This window comes from Diorhabda carinulata, chromosome 1 (assembly GCF_026250575.1).
Source record: "Diorhabda carinulata isolate Delta chromosome 1, icDioCari1.1, whole genome shotgun sequence".
Classification (NCBI taxonomy): domain Eukaryota; kingdom Metazoa; phylum Arthropoda; class Insecta; order Coleoptera; family Chrysomelidae; genus Diorhabda; species Diorhabda carinulata.
In genome coordinates, this window is record NC_079460.1 from 32,308,679 (window position 1) to 32,327,807 (window position 19,129).

At 31.0% G+C, this 19,129-nt stretch overlaps 1 protein-coding gene across 3 annotated transcripts in view; it reads left to right on the plus strand.

Moving 5' to 3' along the window:
- Window positions 1–19,129, plus strand: part of LOC130899883 (5-hydroxytryptamine receptor-like) — a 350,025-nt gene that overhangs the window by 97,919 nt on the left and 232,977 nt on the right. The window contains exon 2 of one of the 3 annotated variants that reach the window (XM_057810054.1): window positions 15,527–15,603. The exons of the other annotated variants lie outside the window; for them this stretch is intronic. The gene's annotated coding sequence lies outside the window, so the exon portion shown is untranslated. The remainder of the gene's footprint in view (window positions 1–15,526; window positions 15,604–19,129) is intronic. 3 annotated transcript variants of the gene reach the window in all.

Below are 19,129 nucleotides of genomic sequence, written 5' to 3' on the forward strand. Positions count from 1 at the left end.
AATACGAGGATGTATTGATATCTAGACCAGTTCCGTGCATAAACAAAATATTGCGTTACCATAGAAACGAACAATAACTTATTAGAAGTGTCAATGAAAAGTTTGACGTCAAAAAAGTGAACAGAGTTACGCAATAAATTAAAAGAAAAAAGATGTCCACCGAATTAGTGAAAATCGAAAAATTGGAGTATCGAGCCATCATCAAGTACCTGTATTTAAAAGGATTAAAAGGTAAGCAGATTTACGAAGATATGTTTAATACCCTTGATGATCAATGTCCTTCGTATGCGACCGTGAAAAATTGAACTGCAAGCTTCAAAAGAGGTAAATTTTCCATTGAAGATGATGACCGATCGAGAAGGCCAGTTTCTGTGTAAGTCCCCGAAAATATCGATACCGCTCATGACATGATTTTATCAGACCGTCGAATTGGGCTAAAACGGATATCTGAAGCACTGAATATTTCATACGAACGCGTTCATCATATAGTTCACGTCAATTTAGACATGAGAAAAATTGCTGCAAAATGGATCCTCAAATGTTTGAATGTTGACAAAAGCGTGCAAGTGTAGAAGCATCGCGTTCGATCTGTGCTCGATTTGAAAACGATGTAGACTTTTTAAACCGAATTATGGATGAGACTTGGGTACATTTCTACGATCAAGAAACAGAAACAACAATCGATGGAATGGAGACCCTGTGGTTCTCCAAGACCTAAGAAGTTTCGTGTCCAAAAATCGATTACTATTCGACATTACTGACCACTATACGGAAAAAAATTAAAGAGAAAAGACGCGGAAGTCTATCCAAAGATGTTTTGTTTTTGCTGGATAACGCTCCTGCACACAAATCTCATGTTGCCAAGCAAAAAATTCGTGATTAGGGTTTGAATTACTAGAACACCCCCCTTATGCACCAGATTTGGCTCCGCCTGATTATCATCTCTTTCCTGTGGTAATAAAAGCTGTGGAAGGCTAGTTTACAAAGCAAGAAGAAACATTTTTTTGAATGCTTTAGAAACGTTGCAGGTTTGCCGTAATAAATGTATCTGATTATGAGGAGAATATGTTGAGTAATATTTTGACATTGAAATTTTATTTGGTTCTATATAGTAGGCTAAGAATTTTTCAATATAACCTCGTATACTAGACATGGTATGGTACCCATACCAATAAAGAGAAGGGAGTTAGGAAAGAAAAGAGAAGGATGTTGACAAATAAAAGATATCGGTATCGGTATCGGTATCTTTAGAGAACAAAAAGTGTTCTATAAAATTCAATGAATGCCGGCAAATATCGGGACTATTTTATGTGGATAACTCTGTATATTCTAAAGTTTTTGCATATTTTTAAGTAAAAAAAAAGAATTATATAAATGAGAAAAGAATTAATGTGATAATATTTTTTTGACAAACAAATTCCTTTTGTTATATGTCTTGGGTAAACAATTCTAGATCTAATAACTCTATATATTAACCAAAAATAAATTGAAACGCCAGCTCAGAAGAATTGAATTCATAATTCTGCTTTGATGAATGTAATGCAGAATTTGAATTACAGGCCGCCTTTAAAAACCCCAGTTGAATTTCAATTACACGACTTTTCCAACATTTACGTTGCTATTAAAAAGGGTCCAACTGGTGTATAAGAAACATTTATAATGCTGTAATTATAAGAGACACCACCAAACTCTTTTCAAAAAAATCCAATTAATATTTGTCCAATAAAGAAAAGTATACAAGAGATGCAAATAATAAAATTTAGGTTTACCTTGCTATAGGAAACTGTAACCTTCCATTCTCAGTTGAAATATAACTTGAGCCATGCAATGACTTGTTAAAGCTTCTATTCACAAATGGCAGCCAATAATCCATTTTTTGTACTCTATACAATTGACAAACTCAACAAAACTTTGCTGTGAATCTTTCAAACTCTGACATTGGCAGTTGATGTAATCATACATATAACATACTTTATACAACAGGTTGGCAATGTTCTTACATGTTTGCTCTTGTGGAGTCTAATTCTTATTTTGTTTTATGCTCCCGTTCATATTCAAACCTGAAAATGTTTATCGAATGTATAATTAGTCCTGAAAGACTATTTGATTGGCCTAAGGGTTACAATATGTCTATTCATTGTTCTCCTTACAGGCAAATGAAAAGGTCTTTATATTTTATTGTGTAATTTTACTTCAGATGTAATGAAAGGAATAAGACAAATGCTTGAATATAATTAATTTCATACTTGAATTAGGTTAAGTTTTTAATTAAACCCCCCATTCAATCTAAATGAATTTGAAATTTAAATGTAACTTTTATCAGTTTTTTAATGATTCGATTCCGTTACTGCAAATTGATGAAGATTGATTACAGTTATCGGAACTGCGTATATCACCAATATCATCTGACGCTTATTGGTGAGGGCCAAATTATAATTCGACTGATAGAGTGATTGTTCGATTAATACAGCTACGTTAATATAAAAATGATAAGAGATAATTTTAATAGAATAATTGATAGTGTACGCAATTAACTTGGCTGTTCGTTCCTACTAACTTTTCATGAGATCTATGATTTACGAAGGACACCTCTTTTAATTTTTTACAAAGCCGAAATATGAGTTCATAGCCTTTAAAATATACATACTTACGAATAGAAACATATTCTCTTCATTTATATATTTATCTTCAGCAAATGTTGTTGGTTGCGTGTGAATCATAAAGAGAAATTCTATCTCCTATTTTCTAATAAGCTTTTTTTTAATCAATAGACATGCAACTGACTTTGTTTCTTATCGTTCAATTTATCTCATCTTCACCTGTATCTACAAGTTCTTGGGTAACAAAGCACGATCATGTCGATGGGTTGATACATTTTCTTATGTAGTAATCCCGTATTTAATGCTAAGTAACAAATTTTGGACATCATATGGAACTAATACTGAAAAAATGGATCTATTCAATATATATCGGATGTGTACCTGTTATGATAATTTATGATAGTCTATATTAAAAATAATCCATACAACATGTGGCGATCATTGGACATTAACCAACTAGTGCTATATCTATATATTTGTTTTCACAAGTTACGAGATAAGGTTCAATAAATTTGATTATAGAAGTTATGTCAAATTCCAGCAAATATATTAAAATGAATTGAAAATCTTTAGTATGATTTGAGTTGAATAACTCTTTATCGAATAACTGGATGAATTAGAGAATTTATACGGACTTTATGAAAATATTTTAATAAGAGAATGGAAATAATGGAATTTTTATCATTTCCCACAGATAGGTACTCTTAGTTTGGAACAAATAAAGAATAAATCGCAAGATGATCAGTTAAATGTCCTGTGTAACACATTAAATACAAAAACAGATAGTGACATGGTCCCGACACTGATGATCAGCTGTTAGTGGTGAAGCAGAGACCAATATCGGTAGAATACTTTCAATATATTAGGAGACACACTAGTTTTAGAATCTGTTCAAACACATAGACACAAATAATACTTTAATAGTAGGTATTAATATTTGATGAAAAATGTGTTTTTTCTTGATACCAATATCCATATAAAATATAATTGGTAATTTTTTCTATAACTTAATCTGATATGAATACTACCATATAAGGATTCAAGAAATAGTGTTAATAAAGGAATTTTTCACACGTAGATAGATAATTTTTTCATAATAAAAACATTGTAAAACCATTATTTGGGCTTGGATGCACAAATTGCCCCACTGAATTTTCAACATCTTTGAAATAAAATTTGTTCTCACGCAAGATTTTCGCCATGGATCTGATTTAATAGTAATCTGCCGGTCCAAGATCAGAAGTAAATGCTGGATGGGGCAGGAGCTCAATACCATCAAGTTCTTCGTTCTCATTTCGCGTGATTTTCGTAGTATGTGGTTTAGCATTAATTTGTTGTAAGGAACTTGCTTTCGGTTAACTAAACCTAGATATTTCACGATAAAACCTCATAAATACATAATGATTTCGAAGTTCACTAAATCTTCATACATTACACCAGACACACATGATTTTCCGCTCGAATCGATCTTGGGTTCTGGTAAGTGTCTAACAAAGTAACATTGCGTCTAATAAAATAATCATTCCACAGGTCGAGGTGCTGTTTATACACTACTACTACAACGTTTCGCTTAAACCTCGGTTAATTCGAGTGGCATTATTCGACAACTTTTATAGATCTTACCTAATGGCTTAAAATTGCGAAATATTGTTTTTTTAGAAAATTAATAATTTTATTCACATGTATAATTTTTTTGAAAAAGCACAATTTTACCGCTTCGTAAGCTCTAACCACAGTAATTCTGTAAATATTAATTATAACCAAGGCTTTTCGAAAGAATACCTTAGTCTAGTTTTTCTCACGATCCCTTTTAAGTTAGTGGTTCCTATTTTAATATAAAGATATAATTCCTTTATCGCCATTTTTGTGAATATATTGGTTACTATTCATATTATGTATGTAATAAATCATAAAATCTAGAATATTACAACCACTTTACTGTAATCTAGTGCATAGTTATATTCATCTTCGGCATATAAATTATTGTTTTGACTAATAATTAATTTGAAATATTCATACTTTACAATCACTTTCAAGAATTCCTCGTATTTCCTTTTGATTGCAAATAATCGATTGTTTACGGATATAGGTAGATGTTTCATAACAAGTCCTCAATATAACCTATAATAATAGCCATTAGAAAGATACGAATTCAAACTATACCTCCCCTATTAATAAAGCGCTTGAGCTCCATCACTCAATAATACATAACCATAGTATATATATATATATATATATATATATATATATATATACATATATATATATATATATATATGGAAATTACGTTAACTTGTTGCAGTGTTTAGTGTGGTATTAAAGCATTTGCTTTTTGACAAGGGTTGAGATGTCCAAAGTATCTACTTTTCGGGTACAAGATGTTTATCATGAATAAGTAATTTTATTTTGTAACTTATTATAATTGATAAATTGATATAACAGATACTTCAAATTGACTCCAAGGTATGCTTTAGTGCACGGATTTCTACAATTATCTTTTTTTCACAATTTCCGGATTTTGATAGTATACTATAAATTCATATTTTTGAATCTGCCAATATTGCATATTTTAAAATTAGAAACGACTAGAAATGACAGACTCTACCAAATACCTAGGTATACATTTAGAGAGAAGATTGAAGAAGCATATACCAAGTGAAAAAATTTAAGGCTCAAATTGCAACAAATGTACAGGATGACTGGAAGACGATCACAATTATCACTTGAAATAAGCTTCTTATATACAAAACCGTATTAAAACCTATATGAACCTATACCATCCAGCTATGGTATGGTACATCCCTAACAGAAGAATAGAATACTTGAAAGTTTCCAGCATTAAAGAAGAAATCGTCAAATGAATATAAAGAAAGACAGTGCACCCAAACTTGTTTGCTAGTGAAGTTTGATATTTGTGGTGAAGAACGTAGATTGTAGCATTCAAACCAATCCACTTTCCTTCTAAATTCTGAACGTTTTCATATAAATTTTACATATATTGTTTTATACGTTTACATTTATCAATGCCATAATTTTAATTTATTGTACCGTAAGATGCACAAATTTTTAAATAAACTGAAGTTAAAGATATATTGTTTTTCTAAAGAAATGTTTCCAATGTTTTCTATTATCAGACATCCCCCACTCTAAATAGATATAGAGTGTTATGAACAATCCAGATGATCCTTTTTTAACCATTTATCGAAATAAAATGTGATCACAAATATTTCATTATCCCGAGATCCCTGAATATTCATTAAATTAAACCTCCGTGATTATTGATTTTCGGGAAGGTATAAATCAACACCATGAAAAGGGCATTTTTAGGGCCAGTTTTTCATATTTAAAATCGCGATGGGTAAACAAACACAAGGACAAATTTAATATTTTTGTAAAACTATTCTCATAAATAAATCTATCTTGTTATTAGAGTATAGATTATTAAAAGAAATTGTTTGAAGGAAAATATTTAAAAATATATCACCTTTACAAAGATATGGTATGTGAAAATATCAGACGAGGTGACTCCAAAGTATATAAAAATTGATAAATGAGAAATATGTCCGATAGAAACAGGAGTTGTTGAAAATCAGTTCCTCAAAACATTTATTAAGCAATTGATATTTACACAAATAACCATTATTCAGAATAATTGTTATTGGTATGGATAATACTTGTATGCTAATGAGAGTATAATAGTAATACACGGCAGGGTGCTGGAGTGTAATTAATTATTATGATAATTTGGTTGAATAGATAATTATGGTAGATGTGAAAATCAATTGTTTCATAATAAAACCATTCAAACCTACCAGATGGATCCATTGAATAAATAATATACATACACCTTTCCTTGACGTCTTCGAGTGGGAGTCTAATAGATTGTTTGAGTGGATGACATTAGATTTATCTTATGGTAATAGTTAATCTAAATACTTGTTTTATTGATTCTAGAAAGCAATACTTCATGTATTTGATTCCTAAAAAAATGCACTCCAATTATCTGAGAAAATAATTTTTTATGGAGAAGCCTGTATATAAGAGATTATTTTAACACCTCTAAATACAAGTGCGGTTTATATTGACTGTTAATATATTTTTATTTGTGTAGAATACTGCTTGTTTGGGATAATCAGATCAACTTCGGGTCTATTATTACCTGAAAATATAATTTGAATCTATAATACCATATTCGTTCGATGATAAGGAAAACAGGACAGAGTGAGAAATTATATACCAGGACGATTTGACGGAGGTTGACAATGTTTTTGTCACGGTGCTTATATTGTTGATTTCAAGGTCATGTGTCAAATTATGACAGAAATTTCACTGCTATGTTTGGATTAATTCAAAGAAAGTATTCGTTGTTAAGGAAAAATTAATTTTAAGTATCAATTAAACATATAAACATAAGTTGAAACAACTGCATTCAAGGAGCGTGGTTTCAATATAGCAGAAAACATTTAATGCCTCAAGCCTCATATTCAGTTGACCTGGAGCCTGGAAGCCATGGTAGACAAATAAAAATGTAATGATACAGACGAACGATTATCGTGAAAAGCTGAATTAATGTATTTGGGAGATATTACTTATCAATTTCCTGAATGTAGAGGAAAGGGAACTGTGGTTACAACTTAGTCAGCATGAAGAAAATAATTATAAGGATTGAATTATAAATCGCTTTACGTTACTCCAACATTATTTCTGAACTAAAATAATTTTTTGTCTCTTGGACTGAATCAACTTAATCTTTTAATGAAAATTAGAACTTTTTATGTACGAAGTGTTTGTCCCGCAGCAATTTATCTACTACCCTCGTGCGAATTTTAATAAAAAATTCATTTAATCATCAACACCAATGACAGGACGATCTTCATAATTATCCCTTATACGATGCTTTAATTTGTTCCACAGTCTGCTTTTTGGGACTTATCATCATATTCAGATTTAAATTTCAATTTGTTGTATGTAGATGTATCAAAATTAAGAAAGTTGAGGAAATCAAAGTCATTAGTTATGCATAAGAAAGTAATATCCAACAACATTGATAAGAAGTGTAATTTTTAATAATTATTCTTTTAAAACTCACAATTTCATGAAGTTATTCGATTCTGGATGCAATTCTAACGGTAAATGACGCAAAATGACGGAAGTTGATAATGTATTCTATTTTTTTCCAGAAGTTTTTTGGGAAAATATAAACAATTAATAATTAAAATACCATAATTTCACGTTAGAACTCGTACTTTTGGGGTTGTTTGGATATTAATTTCTTAAATGTCCTATTTTCAAAGATTTGGTAAGTAAATGGAGAAATGATATGCGAATATTCTCGAAGTTTCGGTTCCCACTTTGGATAGGTAGGCTAGGGATAGGGTGGTCATTCGTATATTTGTAAGAAGTAATCCGATTCCGTGGGCTCAATTTGTCTAGTCCACGCAACGAATCACCCCTTTTCTTTGTTGATTCCAAGGCCTCAATTTGCCTTGCCTACTCCTGAAGCTGAAACAAAAAATATAAAATGATTAGAATAGAAAATAAATAAATATGTTTATCATCAAGAGCAATGTTGAAACTAACACACTCACTGCTGGTCTTGAGCTAAGTGCTCAACCAAGAAAAGGGATGATCATGATGTAGGTAATCTATTGATTAATATTAATACGCAAATTATCAATGTCAATATCATATTTTGATAAAGATTAAATGAAAGTCGAAACGTCAATTTTTCATCAATTGCTTCAAAGTTATTAAAAGAAACTAATTTAAAAACATCATGCAACTCGTGTTGTAAGGTCCCTTTTCTCCATGGTTTTTGTGAATGCATTACAGTCTGTAACTATTTTAAATTTCCCTCTCAGTAAGTAGATTCTGAATTTCTTCACACTTTTAATAATGGCAAGTACTTCGAGCTCATAGCTTGAATACTTCTTCTCTGCAGGGGGATCGTCTTTCTACTCATGTAGTATAATCACTATTTACATGCACTCCAAACTCTTCCACTAATCGTTTTACTTAACACAGACCAACTTCTGATGCCCTTTTCAGATTCTATAAATAATTTGGCCAGATCTCGTAAATATTTCTTTGCGTAAATGAGTTTTTGTAAATTCCAACCCGTAATTTCTGTAACTTCTTCAAATTCAAAAATCCACGTCTAAATTTGATATTCGTTTTTGCCGTCAAAAGGTCTGATACTGTCTTCTACATCCCTGAAACTTAATGCAAAGCAATATCTTTGTCTGCTGCTCATTTAATATTCCAGAATTTTTGGAATCGGTGGAAGACTCCTTTAGGCCGGCTAAATCCCGTTTTTGAAAAATCTCTTGAGAAATTGCTCTTAACGCTACCACGGTCGCTGACCAAAAGAACAAGGTAACTACCTCTCCAATCGTTAAATTCTCAGTCGGAAATATCACGACACAAATATAGAATTTGGAGCCAAATTTAAACATTTATAATCAAATCCCTATTGAAAAATTCCACATCGGTTGACAGTCAAAAAGAAAATATGAATGAAGCTAGCAGCAGACTTCTTGAGCAAAATCGGGTCATACATCATGACGACAATCCAGCCAGGTGCAACAATAGCTCAATTTCAAAAACACCAGCTAACAAATCACTCATCAAAACATCCTTTCAACGTACTGAACAACCAAAAATAAATATCTGCAAAATTCAAAAATACTGCACCAATAACTTAATTCGTCAACAGTTAACATCTGTATTCTCATTACTTCGCCTTTCGCTTCATTTTCACGCCTTTCTTCGCTTCTTCGCCATTCTTCATACTGTCGTCTCTCTTCAAATTCACGCGCTCTCTCTAGCCCACTTGGCACCTTCTAGGATGGCAAATTCAGCAACATCTGGCACAAATAAGAACACTAGATGATCTTCAAAATGTTTTTTTAACTTCTTGGCGGAAGGATACGTCCAGAACCTGTTTAGAAGCCTTCCATGACAAATGGAAGGTGTAATTAGAGCAAGGGGCGACAACACACGCTATTAGAAATCCATTGGCTGGTTTTAGTTTAAGCACCGTTCATTTTTTTGTACAATTTTTTTTATATTTTCTATGTTTTGGTTAATCAAACTTTTCGCCCTCTGTAGATTAAGCTAATATAAAATAAATGTTGCAAAAGGTGTATCTATTGGTGTTTTAATTCGTAATAATAATGAAATTCGAAAAACAAGCAACACATTTAAAATATTTAAAAAATAATGAGTGATAATTATGTAAACTAATTAAATTTTGACAATTATAGTTTGTACAAATGTACTCTGTTCTTTTTTTATATAAGTATTGTTAGAATGTCTATCTTAAAAAAATTTTGCAGCCGTCTGCCGCTGATCACTAGTTTGTGGACTTCGAATAATAAAATCAAAAATACTTTTAACCTCAGGCTTCCTCCAGGTTTAAACTGGCAAGCTTACTTATTTCCGGCTCCAGCAACATCGGGTAGATCTGCTCGGAATATGAACAGTGTAGTCTCCTTTAAATTAGCAGGTTACCCCTCTTGTTTCTCACTTTTTTTACAATGTTTTGCGGTTGCGTACAGCTCTCGTAATAAATTTAACCACGCAAAGTCTATTAAAAGTTTGAGGTGTACAGCCCTCGGTTTATTTTCAAACTTCTACGTTGTTCTAGTGTTTTCCACGTCGTTCTACAGTTTTTCATATAGTTTTTGTACTTTTTTAAAGTCGGTTTTGTACCTTTTTAACGTGGTTTGATCCCAATTCGCCCTATTGATTACTGTTGATCCATATTCATCCCGGACGATGTAGGGATTTCTTGGTTGGCAATAATCTCGATCCAGCACACACACACACACACACACACACACACACACACACATATATATATATATATATATATATATATATATATATATATATATATATATATATATATATATATATATATATATTATCTGGACTGTTTCAGTTTGAACAACGAGGTTTCCTCTGGAACATCTCTTGACAATATCTAACAGTATTAGATGCAAATTAATATAATTATCAAGGACCGACAAATGGAACTACAAGAAGAGTAGAAGCCAAGTGAAATGTCATAGATAGCGTAAAGTTTCACTATATTTATTTAGAAAGTAGAGACCCACTCTACAGCAGAACTATTTCTGATTATTCCATAGTGTAGAGATGGTGTCTGATCTGACGGTGTCTGGTTAAAAGTTCAGTCACCAGTCAAACTTCGCGCTTATTTAAGTGAAACAGTTGTTTGGCAAGAGAGGTCCATCTATATATGTCTTAGCTTGTCTCATGCTAGGTATATCTATCCATTTCCCCAGAGCCTGCCTCGCATACACCTTTGAGAAGCGTTATAGCAACATTATTGGCTACATCAAGAATGGTCTTTGGGTCCATTGATGGATTTTCCGATCCCAATCTGGCCAGCGACTTCCTTTTGCCGATTCCTTGTTGTCTAAGTGACCAGGCAGTCAAACGAAAGTGATAGGATATATTGAAAATATATTTTGAGATAATATACTGCCATTGGACGCTAATAATGAATTAGATGAATAGTACACGAGAACTCATTGGTATACTAAATTGAAAGGAGCTTATAAAGAGAAGGGCTAAAATACAGACCTACTTAAACAATTTGAATACATTGATAACAAAGTTATGTTAATAGGTCAAGACCAATATTAACCAAACATCATCATGGAAAGTACAAGTATTTTTCTATTCTTTCATAAAGATAACCAAACCTAACCCCCTTGTATATAAGTGGTATAAAATTAAATTCATATGAAAATGTGGTTAAAGTTTGATAATACATAACAAATTTCAGCGGTTTATTTTGTTTTACAGGATAGTAGAATGGCACTGTCAGTTATAGATACATCTCTGGTTTATAGCATTATATTCATGAAATATTCTTCTAAGTCGCAGTTCATCCCTGTTTTTGTTATTGAGCGTACGCCTTCCTGAGTTTTTATTTTTTCCTTGGGGACTATGAATGTGAGTGAACGCTCGTTTTCTCCAAGGAGTATTTTCTCTGTGTGACTAGCGAAGAGCATAATGTGAGAAATATGAGACTGCATATTGACTTTTAAAGTACAACATTATGTAACTTCGCAATAAACCGTCAATATTATAGGATAAATGTTTAGCGAATACTCTGCGGAACAGAAATGGAAAGCAACTATTCATAATATGTTTGGTATGTTTTATGAACGTTTGTTCATGTCACTTTTCAAAAAGATCTAATTTTTCCTTTTTGCCCGATTTCCACATTACAGGATAATTTCAGAACTCAAATATATCACAAAAAGGCATATTGTATAGAAAATATATAACACACTTCCATCTCCTGCGTTGAATTTGGATTCTAATCATTTTTTAAAGGAAAACCACCCGCTTCTTTGAGATATACATTGATTAATAAAGGAATACATTTTCTTTAGAATATATGATCTTACGTTAAATATCGAACGATATTGATACAAAGCAGCCGTTGTATGTGTTTGGTTTTATAGTCATCATATTTGACAGTTAATATCAGAAAAATACAGAAATACTGTACTAATATTTTACAAAACATTGATCTTTGACCACAATTCCAATGGCAAATAAGATACGTATAATATTGAGATTGTTATAATTCATGTAAATATGCATGCATATTTATATTGCTAGAAGCTTCATTTCAACTTAATTATAGACTATTATTTTTTTAATAAATGGTGATCCCCATAGTTGTGTTACTGTTACAATTTCTTGAGAAGAAAGAGAAATAAGTTTCAACGATACCATTGGACCAAGACCATTGACCAGAGTTTATATATAATTTATTTACTGATCAAGAATGAAATCAGATCCGAAGTTATTTCCAATTATACCTTGTTCTCTATTCAAATTTGGGACAAGAAATGTGGAAGTTTGAGCTATCAGAATAAACTTCAATAAATTAGTCGATGAAACACGTATATGAATTAGTCAATAATGAGTTTCAGTTGATATTTCTCTCACCTATGCGATATCAGCTAAAATTTGATTGGTTCCTGATAATTTCGATTAAATATTTGTTAGATAATAAATAATATTCGTTGTAAAAATGCGAAACCATAGGAAAATTCAACACGTAGCACGTGGTTTTGTGGTTTTATCAATATTCTATTATTCATTTATTGGAAACAGAAGTCCTTCATTCATAATTGGCACCATTTTTTATTAAGGAAACTATAATATCATTTTATTCTTCAATATTACGTCAATTCACTTTCATTATAGTAATGGACATGAAACGTAAAATATAATCTCAATTCAAAAGGATTATAAATAATTCATCTGTGGAAAGAATATCTTACAGATAAAAAATATATTGAAACTATCTTAATTTGTTAATAAATATCATATTCACATTTCATTAAATTTGTTATTGTATAAGAATAGATGATTCAGCTGAATGTTGTTAAATGAAATGTTGATAAACGATACATAAATATAGAAATCAATGAGGTTTATTGAACGTCACATTGCTTTTTGGATGAAGGATTCAACGGTGCGTCGATATGATTATTCAAATCAATCTTTATACACATGTTCGTTCAATATTCGTTTTACCCTGATATTCAATTGAAAATACATAATTGAATTATGTTTACATTTCACCGTTTCAACATTCAACTAACTGATAGGGCTTTATATATTACTTTACTAATCAATCGAATTCGTATTAACCGTATTTGATTGAATGATATTTGTTTCCATCATTAAATTTTCTCTACAACATAGACTGGTGTATCTTGTTCAATACATTTTTACAGTCGAAGTATTCACTTTTTTACGTTATATAGTATTTTATGAAATATTGCTCTCGGAAAGTCATGTGTCGATTGTCGAAGAAATCTAGCTAAAACTGTAGATATACCAATTATACTTTTCAGTTAACTACTCGTATATGCATCATATCCAACACCAAAAATTTTGAACCAACAAATAAAATTTTATTTTTAGTCAAATAAGGGGTGTACATCAACACGGGCTATTCCGCACCGAGAATTCATGAATCTATTAAGCAATGTTTCCATATTTTTCGTTAACACTTCTTTCAACGCTGAAATAAATTAAATAGACTTTGTATATACGTTTATATAGTTTATCACCTGTAGAAAGTTGTGCTTCGTCAATTATAGGAACATATCATCAATAGAAGCTAAATACAGTATGGCATGAAACTTGTTCTATCAACCTTTTCACTTTCCATACATCATATCAAAGCGCCTAGATTAAAAAATAGCGGCTCTGATTCTACTCTGACACCAGTTTCCCATTTCATTGAGTGTAATAAAGTTATAATTTATCATTATGAGTTTATGTTTTTGAGTACCTGAAGTTTAAAATTAAATTTCGTTTATGATTTTATGCAGGTAGATAGGTAAATATCGTAATAGGGTACTTACATTTTTTAAAAAGTATTTATTTTCTTGTTTATTTTTTAAGCTCTTTATATGAAATAATGTCAGAAAGTCAAGTATAAAATTGAAAGTGAAAAAAGAATATCTAAATATTCAATTGAAAATCTCAAAAATTTCAAGCTTCTAACTACATGATAAAACGATTCTCATGTGACGTCATAGGTTCAAAAAAACATTGAGGTCTACTTGAGTTCTAATAAATTAAATAGTTTTCTATATATAGGAATAAAGTGACTAAACCTTTTATAGGTTGAGTTTTCACATTATTACATAATCGCGTGAAAAATTGAAAGCATAATAATATTAATTACTATAAAATCTTACAATAATAATTACATCTCACAGAATCGTCAAATAGACCAACAATTTCAAACCATTTTTGTTGTATATTCGAATTTCTTGGAATGATAAAAAAACTTTTATCAGGTGATTTAGTCGTGGTATTTTTACATCCTGACACAAAACACGATTTATATACCATTTTTCAGATTAATCGATGCTTAATAATAACGCTTATTTTAGAATAATCGAGAGAATAGCTGTCGTATTTTCTTTGTGTTATATGTTCACTGTTTATTTTATACCTAGGATGTTACGCAATATAGCGGCCTTACTGAAGTGTTTAAGCTACCTACAAAATTTTTGAATTTTCAAAAATTTTTTTCTCTATAAATATTGATCAATGAATTGAAAAAAAAATATAATAAAAATTGTATATAAACTATCCAAAACTATTTCTTTCTCAAACCATGCAAGTACCCTATTGTAGTATCCACAATGTCATGAGCACAAACTGACATCATTATGGAACTGAACACAATACTAATTTAGATGCATAGCTATTGAAAAAGCAAAAGCCGCTTTGAGAGAAAATAATTATATGGATAAACAAATACTATAATCAATTAAGGAACAAGACAGAAACTCAACATCAAGTACCTCGTAATAACTGTGACGTTCTTTTATGGTGAAAACTGTCATTTCGACCTATTTCGGTCTTTATCCAAATATGAATGAAAATTGCATATTTATATTAATCGGAAGATCACCTACAACTAAGGAAGAATTGTTTATTGAGGTCAAAACAGATTTTCATTTTGATATTCATTTTGTAGTTGATCTATTGATTGTATGTAAGTTGTCATTGTCAAGTCATATTTCTGATGAAGAATGAAATTAGAAATATGTCACTTATTTCCATTTGAAAGAGACCTAAAATTAAGTCCATCTAGCAACAATATGTATAGGTCGAAACGTCAATTTTTCCTCGCGTTTTCTTCTATCAAAAGAGAGAGAGACCTAAAATCAAAAAGATTTATCAAAAAATATATCTGACTAGTCATTGCAATTTTACTGAGGAAATGGGAAAACGAAAGAGTTAGCTAAAGACCAGCAGGATAGTGTTAATGTCCACAGTGTTCTGGATAGTAAGCATATTCATTTTTATTTCGATTTCATTCATTTTATATTCATTTGTTTCAGCTTTCCATTTCCAATTCCAAGGAGTAGGCAAATCAAAGTCTTGGAATCAACCAAAAATACGCAATTCAAACCGTTAAGTTAGTTTTTTTGTTCATACCTGCCTATCAATGTGAGTTTTTAAGTAACAAATTCAAGTCTTTCGATTGTGTTAATCATAATATTTTATTCAACAAATTGCAGTACTACTGTTTCAGGAGAACACCTCTCGCATGGTGAGTGGTAAGTCATACCTTCCCAACAGAAGTTATCTTGTAAGAGTTGATACAACGATGTCATCTCGCAAGTCAATAGAATATAGAGGGCCTCAAGGCTCAGTACTAGGCCCTATTTTGTTTCTTTTATCTGTATAAACGACATCGCTCATCTAGACATCAATGGTAAAATATGTCTACTCCACCATTGACGTTATTAAATCTGTACAATTCTTAGGGCTTGTTGTCGACAATTCCTTGAAATGGGACTTACATATTGCTGCCTTATCTAAAAAATTAAGTTCCTCGTGTTTTGCGCTGAGATCATTTTCCAAAGAACTCAACTTATCCACCTCCTTCACAGAATATTATGCCTTATTGAGTCGCATCTCCGATATGCCTTTTCCTTCTGGGGTACTTGTGGTGCGACTCAATTTGTGCGAATCTTCAAACTACAAAAGAGATCTGTTAGATATTTACTCGGACTAAAAAGCAGGGCTCACTAAAGGGACTTCTTTAAAAGATTATTAATTCTGACTCTTCCTTCCTTATTCATCTTTGAATCTGTTTGCTTTATTCGTAAGCACACTTCTCCAATTTCAGAAAGATAGTTGTACGGCTATCCACTTAGGAACGCGTAGCACGACCTACACCCACCTACTCCATATTCAGAATCAGTTAAGCGTTCAATATTTTACAATGTAAAAAGGTGCATGCCAATTTATCGATATCATCTTTTCCGTCATCCCGCAATAATTTGAGGGCATATTTACTAGAAAGTGCCTTCTACTCTGTAAGTGACTTCTATTCTAATAATAATATTTAATTCTGGACATTATGCATACTGGCTTAATTTTTTCTATGGACTTATATACGACTTTTATACTAATTATTACCTCTTATTATTACCTATAATTATGTTATCCATATGGTTTTATTCTATAATTTCATTCTATTTGTATCTTTTATGGTTATTTTTGTTTTTTAGTTTCTACAAGCTTTTGTCTACAAATGGTAACAATTTTTTGACAATAAAACATTTCTCTCTCTCTCTCTCATAATCCTGACCGAGGAAACATTTTCTAGCATATTACTTGATAAAATAAGCAGATAAAATGACGAAGCGATATATGTGAACTGCCTCGTTAATAAATGTGTGAAAAGCTTAATTAACAGGAACAGATTACGGACATAAACTTGCATTACATGTGATACCTATCGCGATAGCCTTAAGATCTAGTTTATAGGAGGACTGCAACAAAATATAGAATGCGATTTTGGGCTCGTAAACTCACAAGCGTTGATTTAATCGTTTTAATAATGGAGATTTGACGCTTGAGGATCTTTCGCGATCAGGTCGTCCACCTGTGTGAGATTACGAGGAAAGCAGTAGAAACAATTCTTGCCGATTATCGGACTCCCTTGGACCTTTCTAAAGATACCATACATCCTCATTTAAAATCATTACTCAAGATCTATAAAAGTTGTCTAATAGTACCACACAAATTAAGCTAGAGTCATCCCATCCCCAATGGCTCACAATTGCAAGGAGAGGTAGTAACTACTGACTAGTTCAGACGTCATTACGTCTCACGAGGGTTGTTAAACTGCTCTGATGACACGTAATGACGTAATGTGAGTTACAGCCTCTCCTTGCAATTGCGATCCATTGGGGATGTTAATATCGACAAAAGGGTCGATTGATATCACACTCTTCAGAGGAGTTGTAATTTGATTTTCGTCGCGTCGAGGCATTAGCCAGGAAAGTGAACGGCAGAATACATTTTCGAAATTTTAAATTATCAATAACGATTTATGTGGTAAGCAAAATCAATATTTCTATCAAATTTTGAAACTCATGAATTCAATGTTTTTACAAGAATTAACAAAATTTTAAACTGCCGCAAATCTTAATTTTATATATTCATACATATTTTTTATATTCTCTCTCTCTCTCTCTCTTTATATATATATATATATATATATATATATATATATATATATATATATATATAACTGCGCTCGTGATTTTTTATTTAAATAACCAGTTCATATTTTTTATTACTATGTCTTTAAGATCGTAAAATATTAACGTCTTAAGTGAGAAGCTCAATTTTACAATTGGTTATTTTATTCTTGAAAGAATTTCATTAAGAGAAAGTTATGTATTAATTTTCATAATGTAATGTCATACAGTCACGAAATATTGGGAGAAAGACAATATTCATTCATCAAACCATTTTTGATTCAGAATATGCGATTCAATTTATGTTCTACCTTTCTGTTACACCTCTATACAATATATGAATCCATGTTATCACAATTCGGAACGTTCATTATTGATTGCTGGATTCAATCAATTAAGTCTGTCGTATTATGAGTTCGAGACTCATTAATATGTGAGAAGATGGATGGGTTTAATACTGAATTGATTGTTTTATCAAATGTCATAATCGGAAATGATTGAGTATACAGTGGTCAGAAAAAACAGTCCATCCTGAAATTTGGAAGTTTTCATTAGATTTTAAGGTAATGCATACAATACATAATACATACAACACGTCGATTTGTATCCTTGCAAAGAAACTCTTATTCAGTTTAGAGTGCAAATGAAACGGAACACTTATAATTTGCTAATGTTTAATTTTTTTGAATTAAAAAATTCAATTAATTTCTCATTACCTTTTGATATGTTTATGTTTCTGAATATTCTTGATTTTATGTCTCTTCTTTTTCAAAATTAGTTTTCTCTACAATTTTTAAAAGATAGATGAAAATTGACATTTCGACTGATTTTACGTCTTTATCAAAACGTTTTGATAAAGATTTAATGGTTATTAGACATTTTAATGACATTTCGATCTTTTCTTTAGACCTTCTTCAAAACTAAAAGTAATTATATTGTGCAACATACAAAACAAAGAATAAAAATTACATTTAACTCACCAAAATTTTAATTCGTCAATGTTTATTGCATTTTTAATTTAAAATTTTTTTTCTTTTAATTAAAACTTATTCAATATTGCAGTTATAAAATAATCCCATGAGTTTATTGGTCTGCTTTTTTTTATTTTCAATTTTAGTTCTCCATATAGTTCTAACAGGTCGTTAGGGCGATTTCCCTTCAATAGTTGTAAGTGTCCTCACCATTGTAATTTCCTTTATTTTATAGGGTCTAACGTAGGTAGTATGTTAAGGTCTTTTCTTGTTCCTATGTTTTTTATTTTATCTTTTTTTGTCACTCTTTTACTCTACTTAAATATTTCATCTCTGTCGCTTGAATTACTTTTCATATATCAATACCTAAGATTCACATTCAAATATTAAAATTGGTATGTATCCTATTTTTGAATATTCTTATTTTGGCGACTCTAGATATTCCTCTTTTATTTATGATTTTTGTGTTATGGCG